The 17,886-nt window shown below is 36.1% G+C and overlaps 1 pseudogene across 1 annotated transcript; it reads right to left on the reverse strand.

Moving 5' to 3' along the window:
- Positions 1-6,194: 6,194 nt before the first annotated feature.
- On the reverse strand, positions 6,195-13,768 carry LOC143863975 (annexin D5-like; annotated as a pseudogene). Its single transcript, XR_013241049.1, has 6 exons — positions 13,617-13,768; positions 10,550-10,695; positions 10,203-10,421; positions 9,395-9,614; positions 8,832-8,921; positions 6,195-6,658 (listed from the first exon to the last, which is right to left on the reverse strand). The product of XR_013241049.1 is annotated as an annexin D5-like (transcript).
- Between the last annotated feature and the right edge of the window lie 4,118 nt (positions 13,769-17,886).

Genomic DNA, 17,886 nt, shown 5'->3' on the forward strand with positions numbered 1-17,886 from the left:
CCTCAGATCCATAAAAATGAATAAGACAAAATCTTCTAAAAACTGAACATGTGTGGCTGTACTCTCCTGCAAAAGTGAGCCATGAAATGGCTTTCCGCAAAATTGCCCAGCCGTGAACTAAGGCCATGTTTGGATACCCACAAGATTTAGATTTGGATTTTTCACATTTGCAGTTGAGATTTGGAACTGGATCGGATCCTTTTATTTCCAAATCAGCTACAACAGTGGAAAAAAAAAAATCTAATTTTCAAATCTTCTCTACCAGACATTATTTGAAAATCCATATTTGTGGCAATTACCTTCATCATCCTCGACCTTGCTGCAGCAACAGCAAGACGTCCCTCCTTCCCTCCCTCATACAACATTAGCATGAGGATGATTGATGTATTTTGTGTCCAAAACTCAAATCCAAATCCAAATACAAAAACATGAGGTATCCAAACGTGGCCTAAATGAATACAAAATCTAGTAAAAAATGAGCTCGTGTAGATGTTCTCTCATGACAAAATGAGTGATAAAATGAATGAGACAAAATCTACTAAAAAGTGAGTTGTTCGCAATGTAATTGCCCGACAAATCACAAGAAAGAAAATCCACCTCAAATGAGGGGCCCATTTGGATACCACATATTTTTCATTTGGATTTTGAATTGAGTTTTGAATACAAAATGAATAGATCCGCCAGCTCATGGTGAGGGAGACAGAGAGGGAAGGGGAACTTCCTACTGGAGGGGAGAGGTTGAGAAGTAAAGAGGGTAAAGTAAACTGTTAGATTTGTGGATTTCCAATTACTTTTTTCCACAACATATTTGGAAATCTGATTTTTTTCATTGTCAGTCACTGATTTGGAAATCAAATGATTTGATCCGGATCCAAATCACAACACAAAAGGGCTGCAAATGTGACAAATCAAAATCAAAATCTTCTCAGCATCCAAACGGGCCCTAAATGAATCAGACAAAATCTACTAAAAAGTAAGCACTTTTTTTAACCCGCAATTTACCTATTGAGTTTTTATATTCTGAAAGGCCTTATAGTCCATTATTTTTCACAAAGTACGGTACGGCCCACACCGGCCCACACCATAGGATGATCCAAACTGTCCATAAGATGGGACACAACCTAAATAGAACCCTAGTTTCAAGAGCTTGAAAAATGAAAAAAAGAAAAGAAGTGAAATTCTACCAAACCCTAATTTTGATGAAAATCAAATAGAAACGAAAAGAATAAAGCAAAAGAGAAAGCACAAGAAACTAAGTAGATCTAAACGGCTAGAAATTCAAAAAAATAAGAGTGGGAAAAGGAAAATAATCAGTGATAGAGACGTGAGGATTAAATGAATTTTTTTTTACTTACAGTGGACGAGGGTCAAATTCACAAACCCTAAACACCCATGAAAGATTTATCAGTTGATTTGGTGATAGCTTGGAAGGATATATAAAGGGGCAAAAAAGGATTTGCTAGCCAATTTCGCAGATCACTTTTGCACGAGAGAACAGCCACATGGGTTGACTATTTATCACTTTTTCGTTTCAACGTGGTTGTTCTCTCGTGCAAAAGTGAACCGCGAAATGGATTTCCGCGATATTGCTTAGCAAACCCTTCCATTTTTAGAATGGCTGCAAAAAATCTCTCTTATTAATGATAAAAGATTCGAGTTTAGCCCGGAATAAAAGGTGACGTCTGACCCTACCCGGTTCGCGTCATCATATTTTATAAGTACTGTACGGTCCACACTATATGATGATCCAAACCGTCCATGTGATGGGCCAATGCCCAAAAAATCATTTCTACAGGATGATCCCAGCCCTCCAATCTATGGAGTAATTGCAAATTATGGAAAACTCTATGGACATGATTTTGATCCTAACCCTCCGATCGCATATTATGGAAACCTCTATGGACATGATTTTTCGGGCACAAGTGCACAACCTATTTACATTGTGTTCCATCACATATGGAAGGTTTGTATCATCCTAAGATGTGGTCAGTACAGTACTTTTAGAAAAATACAGGAACATTTGCTTACACCACATAAAATCTCAGAAATACATGTAGTGGAAATTTGTAAGCCATATTGCAGCTTACTTTTGCAAGAGAGAACATCCACCTCAGATGCATAAAATGAATAAGACAAAATCTTCTAAAAACTGAACATGTGTGGCTGTTCTCTCCTGCAAAAGTTAGCTATGAAATGGCTTTCTGCCAAATTGCCCACTAAGAGTGAACAACCACCTCAACTGAACTAAGGGCACCTTTTGATACCCACAAGATTTATATTTGGATTTCTCACATTTGCAGTTGAGATTTGGAACTGGATCAGATCCTTGGATTTCCAAATTTGGAAATCAATATTTGTGGCAATTACCTTTACCCTCTCCTCGACCTTGCTGCAGCAGCGAGGTGTCGCTCCCTCCCTCGTGCAACATGAGCATGAGGATGATTGATGTATTTTGCATCCAAAACTCAAATCCAAATACAAATACAAAAACATGAAGTATCCAAACATGGCCTAAATGAATTAAGACGAAATCTAGTAAAAATGAGCATGTGCAGCTGTTCTCTCCTAACAGTAACAGAGTGAGCGGGAAAATGAAATAGACAAAATCTACTAAAAAGTGAGTTGTTCTCTCCTTCAAAAGTTAGCCGCGAAATCGGTTTTAATGTAATTGCCCTCCAAATCACAAGAAAGAACATCCACCTCAAATGAACTAAATGAATAAGACAAAATCTGCTAAAAAGTGAGCACTTTTTTAGCCCGCAATTTACCCATCAAGTATTTATATGATGAAAGGCATTATAGTCCATTATTTTTCAATAAGTACGGTACAGCCCACACCATAGGATGATCCAAACCGTCCATAAGATGGGACACAACCTAAATAGGCTGTGCTATTTCCATAGGTTGATCCTAACCATCCGATCTATAGAGGGTTAGGGTCAACCCTCTAATGAGCGGATTTTGATGAGCTGTTGTTGGATCAAATCTCGAGGGTGGACCTTTATTGTACCACCTTTATGTGTTCATACGGCCTTTCATCATATAATTTCTCATAATAAAAAATCTCGCGTGTGGTTTTTCTCTCTTGCAAAAGTGAGCCGTGAAATTAGATTGTTCTGTTTTTCTCTCTCTTTTTGGCTGCTCTCTCACAAAACAGCCAGCCGAGGCTTTCTGCCAAAGTCCGTAACAAATCCCTTGCTAAAATTGTTATTTAAGCTGCTTCTTCAACCTTCCAAAGACTGGATTTTTCACCTTCTCCCCTTCAGCAAGAAATGAAAACGAAGAACTGTGTCCAGGAATCACAACCCGCCTCGCCCTGTTTCTCTAATTTCCAAATCACGAGAGGCAATATATGTAGAGAAAGACGGATTTCACAACACCGGAATATCAGTGCAACCAAAGTTTACACTAGCCCAAGAACAACAACCAAACTAGAAGAATAATAATGCCCAAAAGAGATGTGCTTCAATATATGAGAGAAGAACAAAAGATACAAAACACAAGAACAATAAGAGGGAATAAAGATTCAATAAGAAAGCTTCAAAACTCTGGAGAAAATATGGGAAAGTTGACACTTTGCTTCAAACCCAAGCTTGCACACAAGAGAGCTTCAATGAAGCTTTAATGGAGTCTAGGTAGTGGCGAATATCTACAAAAGTGAAGTAAAAGAGAATAGGCTTAGTCAAAGGAAAATACAGAGTGAATGGCTTAGGTAAGTGGTAGTGGGTGTGGGAAAGTGGAGTTTTTAATGCTTAGAGAAGTGGTGGGTTTGGAGTTCCAAGTAAGGATTTGAATTTGAAATAGGTAGGTAGTGGGAAAAGTTGTAGCAAACATGTGTGGCTCATACATGTGCAAGCTAGGAAAAATGACCACCATGCCCATGGATGGAAAATACAATTTTTGTCGATGAACGCTAGTAAATCCCTACAAAAGCAAGGCTTGCTTGGACCGCAAAAGCCTCATGATGTTTTCTTTTTTGAATGACAAAGAATTACGTTAATAAAGAATGAAAGCTGGAAAGCAACCCGACGATCGAGCAGAACAAAAAAAAATAACCGAAAAAATTGAACTAAAAAACCAAACCAAGACCCATCTAAGATTTCCAAAGACACCCTAGAAGCTCCCTCCCTGGCTCACTAAAAAAATACTAATGAAATACTACTGAGTAAGAGATGTTTTCAGAGCCAAAAGAACAGTGGTGTCTAGAGAAAGAAGAGCATTATTAAGTATTAACAGTAGTGCACCCGAGGATCACGGACTTAAGAGGTTTGGTGATTCGCCACTAATATCTTAAACATCACGAAGAAACAGTTCTCAGTTCTATTTCGGTTACAACAGAGACAGACCACGCGACATTGGAAAAATCTTCAACTGTTGGTGATTTTTAAAATAAAAAGTATTTTTGAAAATGATTTTAAAATAAAAGGATTTTGTTTTGGGAAAATGGGAGTTTTGAAAGCGAGAAGAAAGAGGCTTGTGGGACACAAAAAGTTTAGTCTCACATTGGGAAATGAGAAAAGTGGTTAGTGCTTGATCGGATACGATCTGAAGCGTAGGACCATGTAGTAATGGTCGGTGTTCGAATGGGGACAATCTGGATCGTTTGACCGTGACCCGTCGCATACCAACGATCAAAGATTGGCGATCGATCGCGATCTAATGGTAATTGAGGGATGAATGAGGTTTTACCAAACCCAACAGTCACTCTAGAGCTGATCTAAACCGTAAAATCGTAATTTGGCGGAATCTAAGGGTCCCATGTTGATAAGGTGCTATGCAATGGTGTATTTCTACTTGAAAAGACACCAAAAGGTCTATTAATATACCAGAAACACACCATTTGTGCTGTAATCCGAGATTTCATTGTGGGAATCACATTCTAGTGATTTCCAAAAGCCTTCTTCTCCCTCTTAGAGTTTTTCTAAGTACTCTTTTTATTCCCTTTAAATTGTTTTATCTCTAGTTATTTGTTTTTTGCGAAAACAATAACTAGTATCTCAAAGTCTCAAACACTTGCAAAATCCGAAAGTGTTTTGGGTTTGTTTCCGCTCTTGCAAAGCATCAACAAACATCAAAAGGTCTTGCCTATTGCGCTTCATTGTATCTTGGAGACAAACTCACGGATCCCCATTGCAGATCAATCTAGTGGCAGGGAGCGAATATCCTCTTAAGGAAAGCGGCATCGTAAAGCGCTTTGAAGCATCGTTTTCGTCTACCTCTCCATCGAGATTCATTATCCCCCAACGTATTTTTCCCAACACAAAACGAGGAGTTTTGGGTAAATTTTATTCTGAAAACCAGCCATGTTCTGGCAGGATTTGGTGGTATTATGGGATGGATCCTATGTGAATATGCTGAAATGTATGGGCCAGTTAGGAGGATTTTGCTGGCAACAAAATGCCAGTCAAATTGATGAGAAAACTGTTGGGACATATTGGTACGATGAATGATCAAATAGTGACACAAAGAGAAAATAGAAAGAGTGTTAGAAAAATGCGAGGTGGGTAGGACAAGCAGAGGCTCTCTTAATTTCCCCACTAATGCTGGTAGCTACTAGGATATAAGGCCCAACGGTACAATTCCTGTGCTAAGAACAATGTGCTAACAACAAGGGCTGCATCTCAAGCTCAAAGCCACCAGTATGCCCTTTTAGACAAAAAAGAGGAATCTTGTTGAAAAATGAGATCCTAAGTCTTCTTTTACAAAAGATAAAAATGACATGAAGCGTCGCTTCCTTCAAAACTCTTTTGAATAATCAAAATGTCTTTTCGCTATAAAAATATTTTTTGAATAGAAATACCATTTCACAAAAGAGTAGTGTCTATTTGAATAAACTCATTTTTCTATTTTAAAAAATAAAATACTTTTGAAAATCTCCAACAAAAACTGTCGAAAATTTGGAAAGATGGGTTTTTTGTGGTCTGTTTGGATGGTTTTATGGGCGAGTTTGAACCCAAAAAAAAAAAAAAAATAGCACATTTTTTCGACATTTTTAAGCATCGACAATAAGAACACTGGCGACAGCAGTAAAGGTCGATGACTGCCAGATTAATTCAAAAAAAAAAAAAAAACAGCTAAAAAATCTACTCCTTGAGGTGTTGCTGGCCAAAACGTAGTTTAAAAAATGGCCAAATGGTGTTGGTCTACAAGTGGAAGATAATTGCTTAACCAAAATAGATATGTCAATGGAGAGGAGACTGGCCAAGGATGGCCAAAAAATACTGTTATAACATGAACCATACAATGTATTACTCTCGTAATATGGCTTGCAAATTCTAAATTTCAAATTATACATATTTTAAAACTTACATACAAATAGCATGTAAAAAAAATAACATGATTACATGACTGATGAAGATCCATATCACTGTAACATGAATCAAAAAAAAAAGAGAAGAAGATTGAAAGAAGATTAACACACAAGATTACAGGACTAACGAAGATCCATATCTACCTAATGTTTGGGACCCACAAGGGAGAGAAGAAAGGTTCGGTAATGGCCGGATGTTTCTGAGTGTATTGCATCTCCCAATGCCTTTCCATATTTCTTCTGGTATTCTGTCTTTATACACTGCATATCAATCTCAGTCCTTGACACCACTATCCTTATGAGTGTTGAGTCATCAGTTCCCAAGCCTTTCATTGCCTTGTATAACACCTGAGATGCTTAACAAGATGGAGAGTTGTGGTGCAATGGGATTAACATGAGCATTCAAGAGTTTCTGCTTATATGGGAAAATTGATAGGGAAATTATATCAGCACAACCATGTTTTAATATTTGCACAAACCCAACTTGTCTATTCTCTTTGAATTGGCTTATGAGAGCTTTTTGGAAACTGTAATAACCTTGGACAGCTCTTTAAGTAAAAAAAGATGAGTTAGTGCCAATATCAAATCATGATTGTCCCGATATCATTTCCCAATTGTTAACCATTGTATGGATTCGAAATAATGGGTTGTAAAAAGATGTGTTCAACACTCGCAGTTAAGCTATTATGGTAATCAACAAATTAAGTAAACCACTTTCAGAAAACTGGAGGACTTTGGTTTAGAATTCAAATGTTTAAGTCTTAGTGCCACTAGTTAAACCCATGGGAAGTGTAAAAAGAGAAGCAAAGTTAACCAGCTACAACTTGATAATAAGTTAAGGGGAGTGATAAATCGACCCCATATAGGACAGTGCTTAGAGACAGAGAGAGGGATAGAGAGACAGAGAGAGAGAGAGAGATATGGGGGTCGATTTATCACTGCCCTAAGTTAAATATCCTTATTTCACCAAAACCTCACTAGCTAGATTTCTTTCTCAACCAAAATGTAATAACTATAAAGATATATCTAGAAGCTTCCATAAATCAACTCAGATTAGAACTAATGACACAATTAACAACTTATCCCATAAGAAAATCCATTGACCAACCAACGACCCAACTTGGAGTCAAACTAATGTAAGCAATGCTTTTCAAAACTTTCCGTTCTTAGCTCAATCTAGCATCTTTTACTCAAAAAGTTCTGAAAATTTCAAACTTCTCTTGGACTTGGGGATTTGGTGAAGACATAAAATACTTGGTCACTAGTTGGACTGTATGGCAATTCAAACACCTTGTTACCTTTTCATAAACAAAGTGATAATGTACCTCCACAAGCTTTCTCCATGTACGGACATTTTAGCTTTGAGACAACATACTGGTGTTTTCATCCCTAAATGAAAGAGTTGTAAATCAAAACCTTTCAAAACTGAGTTAACCACATGCTATATTAAGTTGCAAAAATAGTGACCTTATATTCAAAGCTCATCATTGCTACTGCCATTGTGGATGCTTTTTACTAGCTCATGATCCATTTTATATGTGCAACATGGAAAAGAAATTATAATGTTAAGTAATGAGTAGATGGGTTTCATGCACAATTGCTTCATAATAACCAAAAAATATGATTGATTTTTAATACATATAAAATACCCATTTGCTAATGGTCCCATTTACATATGCCATTAAAAAAAGTGGTTGCATTTACATTTCTAAAAATAATAAATAACAGTTCTTCCATGGTTCAACCTATAACTTCTGAAAGGAATTTTTTACAACATGATCATCATGGTAGCTTGTTATCACTAGCTCAAATCCATTTTAGCTACTTATCATTGTTAAAATAATATATAACAGTTCTCTAACCACCATTGAGATCGTGGGGGGAGCTCAACATCCATAATTATTGTTGCAGGTTGTTTTTTAAGGGGTAGAGAATTCACATTGTGACCAGAAATCAGAGGTAAAAGTCAATTTTGCATACAAAAATTCAAGAGAAATCTATCTTTTCAAAGAAAATGAAAATGGTGTCTGTCTTTTGTTATATTTTCATGGGAGTATTTCTTAAACAAATATGATGTTTTACAGGCAGTAAAGAGTGAAATATGTGGACATTTTGAGTATGCACTTCTCACAATCATAAGGTGTGCTGAGAATCCTGCTAACTACTTTGCTAAGGTATTGTTATACATTTTTCAGTTGAACTTGTTAACTTACCAACTTCTCCAATAGCTTAAGCTGTTAGAGAAAGGCGTTATTTATCTTTTATACTTTAACACTCCCCCGCACGTGTGGCCCACTTGGCAAACACGTGGCACATGTGGTCCCACTTCAAACCTCCCAGATAGCAAAAATCCACATGCGATGGTCGGCCCAAAGTGGGACCACATGTGCCACGTGTTTGCCAAGTGGGCCACACGTGCAGTGTTAAAGTATAAAAGATAAATAACGCCTTTCTCTAACAGCTTAAGCTACTGGAGAAGTTGGTAAGTTAACAAGTTCAACTGAAAAATGTATAACAATACCTTAGCGAAGTAGTTAGCAGGATTCTCAGCACACCTTATGATTGTGGGAAGTGCATACTCAAAATGTCCAGATGTTTCACTCTTTACTGCCTGTAAAACATCAAATTTGTTTAAGAAATACTCCCATAAAAATATAACAAAAGACAGACACCATTTTCCTCCCAAGGGATCAACAACAAAAAAAGTAGAATGTGAAACTAAGGAAGAAAAAAATAGACATGTGGGCCATTAAGACAGAGACAGGGCAACCCATCTTTGTTAACTGTTTATGCAGTTAATTTTTACGCTAATAGGCATTGTGATGTTTGATGATTTCTTGTTTTGTATTATTTAGTTGTTATTTCCATATTTGCCTTTAAGTGTTGATCATTCCTCGTTTGTCCCTTAAGGGTAGAACTATAATTATTATGCCTTCTTAGTATTTGAAAAAATGTAATGTGTCTCTTAAATCTCGTAAAGAAATTTTGAGAACTTACATGATATCAAAGCTAAATAGGTCCAACAACAACCCTTTCTCCTTTTGTTTCCTTGTTAAAGTTTCAAACCCTAAATTGAAAAATTACCTTTTTTAGTGAGTTCCCATACATATGATGATAAGAAGAAATAGAAACAGCAGCTAAATGTGGCCTGCTTCGTTGGCTGAAGATGTGAATGAAGGTCTTCTCATCTGTTCCCAATTTTTTTCTCCCCAGCTTTAAAAAGATCCATGGCATCCTTTTCTACCATCATTGGATCAATCTCTGGGCCTTCATAACTTATAGTGCTTACATACTCGAGAAGCAACTGCATGACAAGAATAAATTCATCAGAATGACCTCAGAAATTTATAAACATATTTTGTATACAGTTAAATGACAAAATATGACACATGTATTTAAACTCCAATAAAAAAACAAGGATTATGGCAGTGGTGAACTTAGATAAAGCATGACTACACCATCTACATTTGAAAGGAAAGTATTGGAGAAGTTTGATTTGTTTGCTCACTTGCTAGCTCTATAAGAGCTGCTTTTATTTCTACCCTCGCTTCCTCAGAAAACCCAATATTAATCTTGTGTGTGTCCTATGTCCTTGATAATTCATCATCATCATGTATATAATGGTCATTAATGCATCCATTTTGTTACATCAACTCCTTTGAAGAACCAACACAAGACTTCATCGAAAATCCAAGTATAACTGGCATAGTTTCCCTTTAGTGAAGGAAAGGACAATTAACCTACAGTTAACCAGTATTAAGGAAAACATGTATGTGCCTGGTGCAGATATTTTCAGACAAAAGGTAAGTAGGAGGCGCTTCCTAAAATCGGAAAATTTTAAGGTTAGTGTATGTTAACAAAAAGATAACTTAGAGAGAGAGAGAGAGAGTACCTTTTGGTGATCGCTGGAAGCTTGATAATTGATATCATGCTCGAGGTGATCACCAAATTTTGAATAATATGCTTGTTTAAATACTTGTATCTGGGATGGGGTCCGCGAACATATAACTTCAGTAGCAGCTTTCAGATCAATAGCACCCCCATGTAATGCCTGCCTCACTATGGTTGCATCACGTCCTGCCGGGTCATGCATCCAGAGCAGAACTGCTTTCTAAGACAGAGAACAGATAAATTAAATGTATGAAAAGTTAAATATCAACCATTTTTAGTTTAGAAATTTGGATTTTACAATTTTCTTTAGCTGCCCATTGTGCGTGTGATAAAAGGATATATTCATACCTTAAGGTTTCCACTACGCTCTGAATCGAGATGTTTGGTGAGCTCATAAGAACACATGGATTTGTATTCTTGTTGGATGAGAGCATGTTGTGTTACATCACGATGAGCAAGAATTCTGACAACCTCTGCAGTGTCGCAGCCAAATCCTGAACAGAAACCATCATAATGCAGTTGGTACAAACATTTGTGGAAAACATATATTTTGGGAACTCATATTGCCACTCAAAACTTCTAGTAATTACCACCCATCTCTTTTACCAAAACTTGTGGGTGGAATACAATTTCTCTCAAACTTTTGGCAGCAGAAAGTTATAAAAAATATCAAGTTCTTCAGAAAATGAGACAGTGCAATCCTGGAGTTGCAACGATAGAAGCTGATTTTTGGGGCAACCAAAGGGCACACAGAGGAGTTTTTTTCTGAAAAAGTCGAGAGACCTCTTCTTTTTTTTCTTTTTTTTTTAACCCGGAAAGATAATGATCCGCCCCCGTTATCTTTCAAAAGCCCAGAGACCTCCTTAACTTCTCCAAAGCCCTTCTTTTTTTTCTTTTTTCTTTTTTTTTTGAACCCGGAAAGATAACGACCCCGGGGCGGATCGTTATCTTTCAAAAGCCCAGAGACCTCCTTAACTTCTCCAAAGCCCAATTAACAAAACAATCATAACTTTCAGGAAACAAACATGTTGAAAGTTTAGAAATAGAATTGGCAAATAAAGAGGTTGCATATCATAGAATAACATGAATACATATATGATCCCACTAGGGCGATGATATTGTCACCCCCCCTGCGTACGCATTCGCCCCCCTTATTAATGCTTTTTGACGTCAAATCAAGCCAAAAGGGGAGCGAATGCGTAATTTAGGGGGGGTGACAATATCATCGCCCTCCCACTATTGAGACATACAGAAGAACGACTCCATGCTCCATGTTTTCTCCACATTTTATGAAATGATGGATTTGGCTGTACCTTCGAGAGGTGGTATTTCTCTTAACTGCATGTATTCTTATCCTTAACCATTGCATAGAAAGAATGGAGCAGTTTTATAAATTGCCAATATCCTCGATAAAAAAATAAAATAAAATGGACCCTACTTATACACTAACCAAAAATTTGTCAAGAAAACAAACGGAGTTCCCAGAAGTTTTGTTTTGTTTTTGTTTTTTTATGTTCTGTGGAGTTGAAATGGTTTTTTAACATAACCAAAGCTTAGGTAACTCCTACACCCCTATTATCTGAAGAAACATGACCTTCTAGTTTAGGAATTTTAAGGGAATCATGATATAGTTCAGTAGTTCTTAGTTCTTAAAGGTCAAGGGAGCACTCCACTATTGATTTTCTGTAACTCTGTCCGCATATATGGGAAGAAATTTGACCTTCTGGTTTAGGATTTTCAGGGAATCATGATGTAGTTCTTAGTTCTTACAGCTCAAGGGAGACGTAAAATGGGCGGAAAACACATTTTATTCCCATTTTTAAATTGAAAAAATGGGTGTAAAATAGGCCATTTTACATAGGAAGAAACAAAGCCTAACAAATTTCTACGTTGGCATCTTTTGCTGACAAGAGACTCCTGCAAATTTTCATTCTAGGATCTGATTCTAATAATGGAGAAGCAGCACTTTGAGAAATCAAGATTGCATTTAGAAAATGGACACCCCCCACCCACACCCACACACAAAACCACCCCCCACCCACACACAAAAGAAGAAGAATGGGAAACTGTAAATGAACCTGTTCCTCATTCAGTATCACAGCAAAATGCCTCAGGCCAGGCATTCTAGTTACAATTGGAGAATTGGTTTTTTGCAGAAACTGCCAAAGCTACAAGGCCCCAAAATGGCATGTCATTGTGTGAAACAACCTACTACTCCAAAAGCTTAAGCTATTAGTGTTGGTGTTATTTAATCATACCCATTGTTACTGTTTGGATGGCAAGAGTTTACTGGGAATGTTTTGAAAGGAAAAGTATTTCTAAAATTTCCTAATTTTTTAATCACGAAAAAGATAATTGGAAGAAACCCTATTCAAATTTTACTTAGATGGACATAAATAATATCCGTCCCACTAAATCATGGAAACAAAAAAAATCCTAATAAAACATTTTTCCTTTAGAAGTGTTTTTCTTGAGATCGAAACAGGGCATAAAAGAAACTGCAAAGTAAAATATTTTTCATGTCTTTTTTTTTTTTTGAAATGGTGAATCATATTAGATTGGAAAGGGAAGCCCGAGGTGGGACAGCCCAATAGAACAGATTTCTATATTTTTCATGTCATTCTACAATTGTTATGATTCATCTGATTCACAATGAAAAAATCAAGGTTGCCAAAGCGGGAATCGAAGGTTCCCAGGGAAGAATCCTGCTCAAGATTGCCAGAGCGGGAATCAAAAGCGGGAATCGAAGGCTCCCAAGGAAGAATCCTGCTTCCTTGGACAAAATCATGTAGTGACAATTACACTGAAAATATTTTTCATGTCTTTCTACAATTGTTATGACTCATGATTCTCGATGAAAAAAATCATGTGAGAACACACACATCTTAAAGATTGTGTAAATATTCTCCAGTTACGACTTATGAGTAAGCACTGACATGCCTGACCCACCCTGCAGGGCCCGCCCCTTGGGGATGTTGCAAACACCTCTACACAGGGAGGAGAGTTCACGTATATAGCCCATGAACTTTCTCTCCCTTTCCAATGTGAGATCTTACAAAATTAAAAATACAAAGATAGTATTTTAAATATGTTCCAAGACTTTAATACGCCCAACCAACCCCAAACAAAAATAGGCAAAGATTTTGTATGAATTTCTAGAAGGGTAAATTCACATCCCCATGTAGGATAATTCGCACCCTTAAAGGAGGGCATGTGGCAGACGCAGTCTTAATGTTTTTTGACGTCAATTCACGGTAAAGGGGTGCGAATTATTCTACAGGCAGTGCGAATTTATCATAGTCCTTTCTAGGAACAGAAAAATTAATGACAGATAAAAATACAAATTCAGACATGAACAAGGGACAGAAAGAAAGAGAGAGGTCTAGGAAAGAAAAAAAATGAAAGACCCATATACCTTTGAAAGCATTGTAAAGATCGGTGGCATCTTGGCGAGGCGAAGTAGGCACGGGAGATACGCTCAGACTAGACATTACTCTCTCTCTCTCTCTCTCTCTCTCTCTCTCTCAATCCTTAAAATGCTATTTCAAAGAAAATAACATGCAGCTTTGTCCCTCCTACTGAATTAAAAAAACTGATAGATATTGGGCTGGACAACCATGTTTTGATAATTGCTTGAACTAACTCATCTTGTCTTTAATTATTTAAGGCCACTGATATTGGCACTTCCATGTTTTAATAATTGTACGAACTCGTCTTGTCTTTTCTTTTTTTAATTGGATTCTGGGAGTTTTTGCCAACTGTAATACTAATAACCTTTGACAGCTGTTTAAATAAGTCTACTGGATTGGCACTACCATGTTTTTATAATGGCACAAACTCATCTTGTCAAAAGTAGTTACAGTTTCCTAAATAGCACTTTGAAGATATATATATATATATATATATATATATATATATATATATATATATATATATATATATATATATATTATAGCAGAAGAGAAATTAGAGAATTTTTTGAATATTTCCAAAATTCTGTGAGATTTACACGCCACAGTTTTTGACTTTTTTGAACAAATGCACCCATTCAACTATATAATTTCAATCTTACCCCATATACATGCAGCTTCTGTGTATACCTCCTGTTAAAGAGAAAGATATACACTGTATTTCTGTGTATAGAAATGCATACGTCCCCTCAATTTACCCCATATACATGCAACTTCTGTGTATACTTCCTTTTAAAGAGAAAGATATACAGTGTATTTCTGTGTATAGTTATGTCAGAGATGTTTGACTTTTTTCCTGTAATTGTCATATATTACTACATGTTGTTCGTAATTTTTTGGTAATTAAAAAACTTTGTAACCTAATTTTTCATTGAAAACTTTATAACTCTAGCTTATTTACTTTTCTTTTTTTTTTTGTAATGATTACCTTTTTTTTTTCTACCAACATTTGCCATCACATTTGCCATCATTTGCCATGCGCATCTTGCACAAGGATCTTTTATTTGTAATGATTACTTTTTTTTTAAATTTTCTAGCAACAGTTGCCATCATCTTTTCACTGAGAAAATTTCAATCCTACCCTGATGCTTTTAACAAAGGCACCCATTAAAGCCATATAATTTCGATCTTACCCCCTCCTTTATAGTTTTTTAATTAAAAAACTATACGGTGATCTTGACCATCGGATTTAAGATAAGAGGAATTATGGAAACATCTATAAATTGGAGGGCTAGGATCGGCCTATGGAAATGATTTTTGGGGCACAACCTATTTATGTTGTGTTCCATGACATGGACGGTTTGGATCAACCTATGACGTGGTCCGTACAGTTCTTTGTCGGCCCGTGCATCGCACGGGGTTTTTTACTAGTATATATATATATTTTAAAAGAAAAGTATTTTAAAAGAAAATACAAGCTGAGTTTGTGCAATTATTAAAACATGGTATTACCAATATCAATATCCTTATTTAAAGCTGACAAAGGTTAGTATAGTTCCCAAAAAGCTCGAAGTCAATTAAAAATGAAAAGACAATCTGAGTTCGTGCAATTATTATAACATGGTAGTGCCAATATTAGCCTTTTTCTTAAGGTTGGAAATGCTGTTTCATGTAATGTTGGCAAAACCCAATTTTGTTTTGTTTTGTTGACTTTGAAGTAAGCATGTTTATCCATTTCTATGCATTCAGTAGACCTACCACACCATCCTCTTCACTCTTCAAATACACGACTTCGTGCAATTATGATAATATCCCAATAAATTAACCATAATCACATCATTTCCCTCTAAATCATTGAAAGAAAGAAAAAAGTTTTCTTTAGAAATATTTTTCTTGAAATCCAAATAAACCCTGCTTTTGTTATGGCCATGGCCACATGGCCTCGGGCCCTCGGTTGTCACAAAAGGGAAAGAAGTCGCCACATATCCAGTGGTGTGACGAGGGGAGGAGGGGGCGTAGCAATAGGCTTTAACAACCAATCAAGTGATTTGACATTTAATTGTTGAGGATGTGTAAATATACACATGGAGGTTGATCCAAACCGTCCAATCATTTCCATAGGCTGATCCTAGCCCTCCAATCTTTAGAGATTTCCATAATATGTTGTTCCTCTTAAATCGGATGGTTAAGATCACCCTATAGATTTTTTATTACTTAATTCTGTCTTGCAGGATAAATTAAAATCCAAGAAACCATTATCAACTAAAAAAATCAAAACTAATAAAAAGTAACGTGGTTCAATGGAATAAAACTATATGGGCAAATATAGCCTGGATTTCCGCCATATTCCCATAACACTATGAATTTATAAATTGAGTCATAATATAAACAATAGACAATGAAAAAGGCACAGGACTCTCAAAATATAGATATTAATTATTTACAAATGAAATGAAGGAAGTAATCATTTCATGGAAAAATTATAGGCTTTTGAATACATTACTCAAAGAATATTCATGAAATGAAAAAAGAAATGAATCTACCAAGAAACATGGTTAGAAAATGCTCGCAAACCATAATTAACGGGACGATGGTCCAACATAACAAATTTAAATCCACAAACTCATCAAGGCCCTGCTTGGATTGTTTGGATTGCAGGAATTTTCTCGTAAAGTTTGGAAATGAAAATATTTGTAAAAGTTCCTACCTTTCTTACACATGAAAAAAGAAGACTTACACCAACCCTATTCAATTTTTATTTAGAGGGGCCTTCAATTAATGATAATATCCCTTTAAATTAACCATAAACATATCATTTCCCTCTAAATTGTGAAAAGTAAAAAATTTAAGAAATTTTAAGAAAAACATTTTTAAAAAAGTCTTGAAAAATTCTTTAGAAATGTTTTTCTTGCATTCCGAATTGGGCCGAAGCTTAGTTGTGTTTCCTAATGCATTAGATAATGGCATGTGTTCACTTGTTTGCATAAACTATATATGGTATAAGTTGTTTTTTCATGTCTAATAAAACAATGGAAAATCAGGCTACTTTGGAGAAGCTATTATTTTTGAAACTTTTGCAGAAAATTTCTACAATCTAAACAGGGTGCAAAGGGAAAACAATAATGAAAATCTCAAATAAATGAAAGTGTACAAATGGCAATAATTTTTTTTAAAAAAAATTGTTCAAAAAACAAAAAATTTAAATTAAATCTTGAACTCAGTGGTTCAAGTTACCTTTTTCATGTGTAATACTGTGGAGGAATGTAATTTTTCTTTCCCAAACTTTTCCAAAAGCTTTCTGCATGTGACATAGTTGAAGCATTCATATTCTCCAAATTTGTAGGATAAGGGGCTGACAATGAGATGCAAGAGCACTCATTACTCAGGAGAATTATTTCAGTTTAGCTAAAACATGCCCACAAGTATGAACATTTATGGAACTGCACCCAAAGTATGGTAAAATAGTCTCACCCAATGCTACCATGCTGATCTTCTCACAGAATGCATCATCAAACCAATTAGAAATTTGGATCAAATCCACTTCCCTATTCGTGCCCTCGTGAGCGAGAGGAGAAATGAAGGCCTCTGTTTTTTTTTCTTGTGTTGCTAGAAGGTAAAATATCTCTGGAACAAATGAATGCCACTTTCTTTTCTTTTGTCAATACTCAATAGAGACAAAGAAGGAAAAATATCTCTGGAACGATTTGACACGTTGACTAAAAAAATCAAAAATATCTCTGGAACCAACTTGACGTGTTACATTACATTAATTCAGTCTTTTTCTCCTTAAGGGTAAGGCTACTGAAAGGGCAAAACTACCCCCACGAAATGCATGGATGGATATATGGGAAGAGACGTAAACGGTAAAAACACAACCACCTTGACTTGTTTAATTCACAGAATTTAGGAAGAAATTCAAAAAATTCTCTAATTTCACTTCTGCTATATATATATACTAGTAAAAAACCCGTGCGATGCACGGGCCGACAAAGAACGGTACGGACCACGTCATAGGTTGATCCAAACCGTCCATGTGATGGAACACAACATACATAGGTTGTGCCCCAAAAATCATTTCCATAGGCTGATCCTAGCCCTCCAATCTATAGATGTTTCCATAATTCCTCTTATCTTAAATCGGATGGTTAAGATCACCCTATAGTTTTTTAATTAAAAAACCATAAAGGAGGGGGGTAAGATCGAAATTATACGGCTCTAATGGGTGCCTTTGTTAAAAGCATAAAAGAAGGGTAGGATTGCAATTATATGATTCAA

The sequence above is a fragment of the Tasmannia lanceolata genome, unplaced genomic scaffold (genome assembly GCF_043159265.1).
Source record: "Tasmannia lanceolata isolate RefF3 unplaced genomic scaffold, GAP_Taslan_0.1 ptg000044l, whole genome shotgun sequence".
NCBI lineage: Eukaryota > Viridiplantae > Streptophyta > Magnoliopsida > Canellales > Winteraceae > Tasmannia > Tasmannia lanceolata.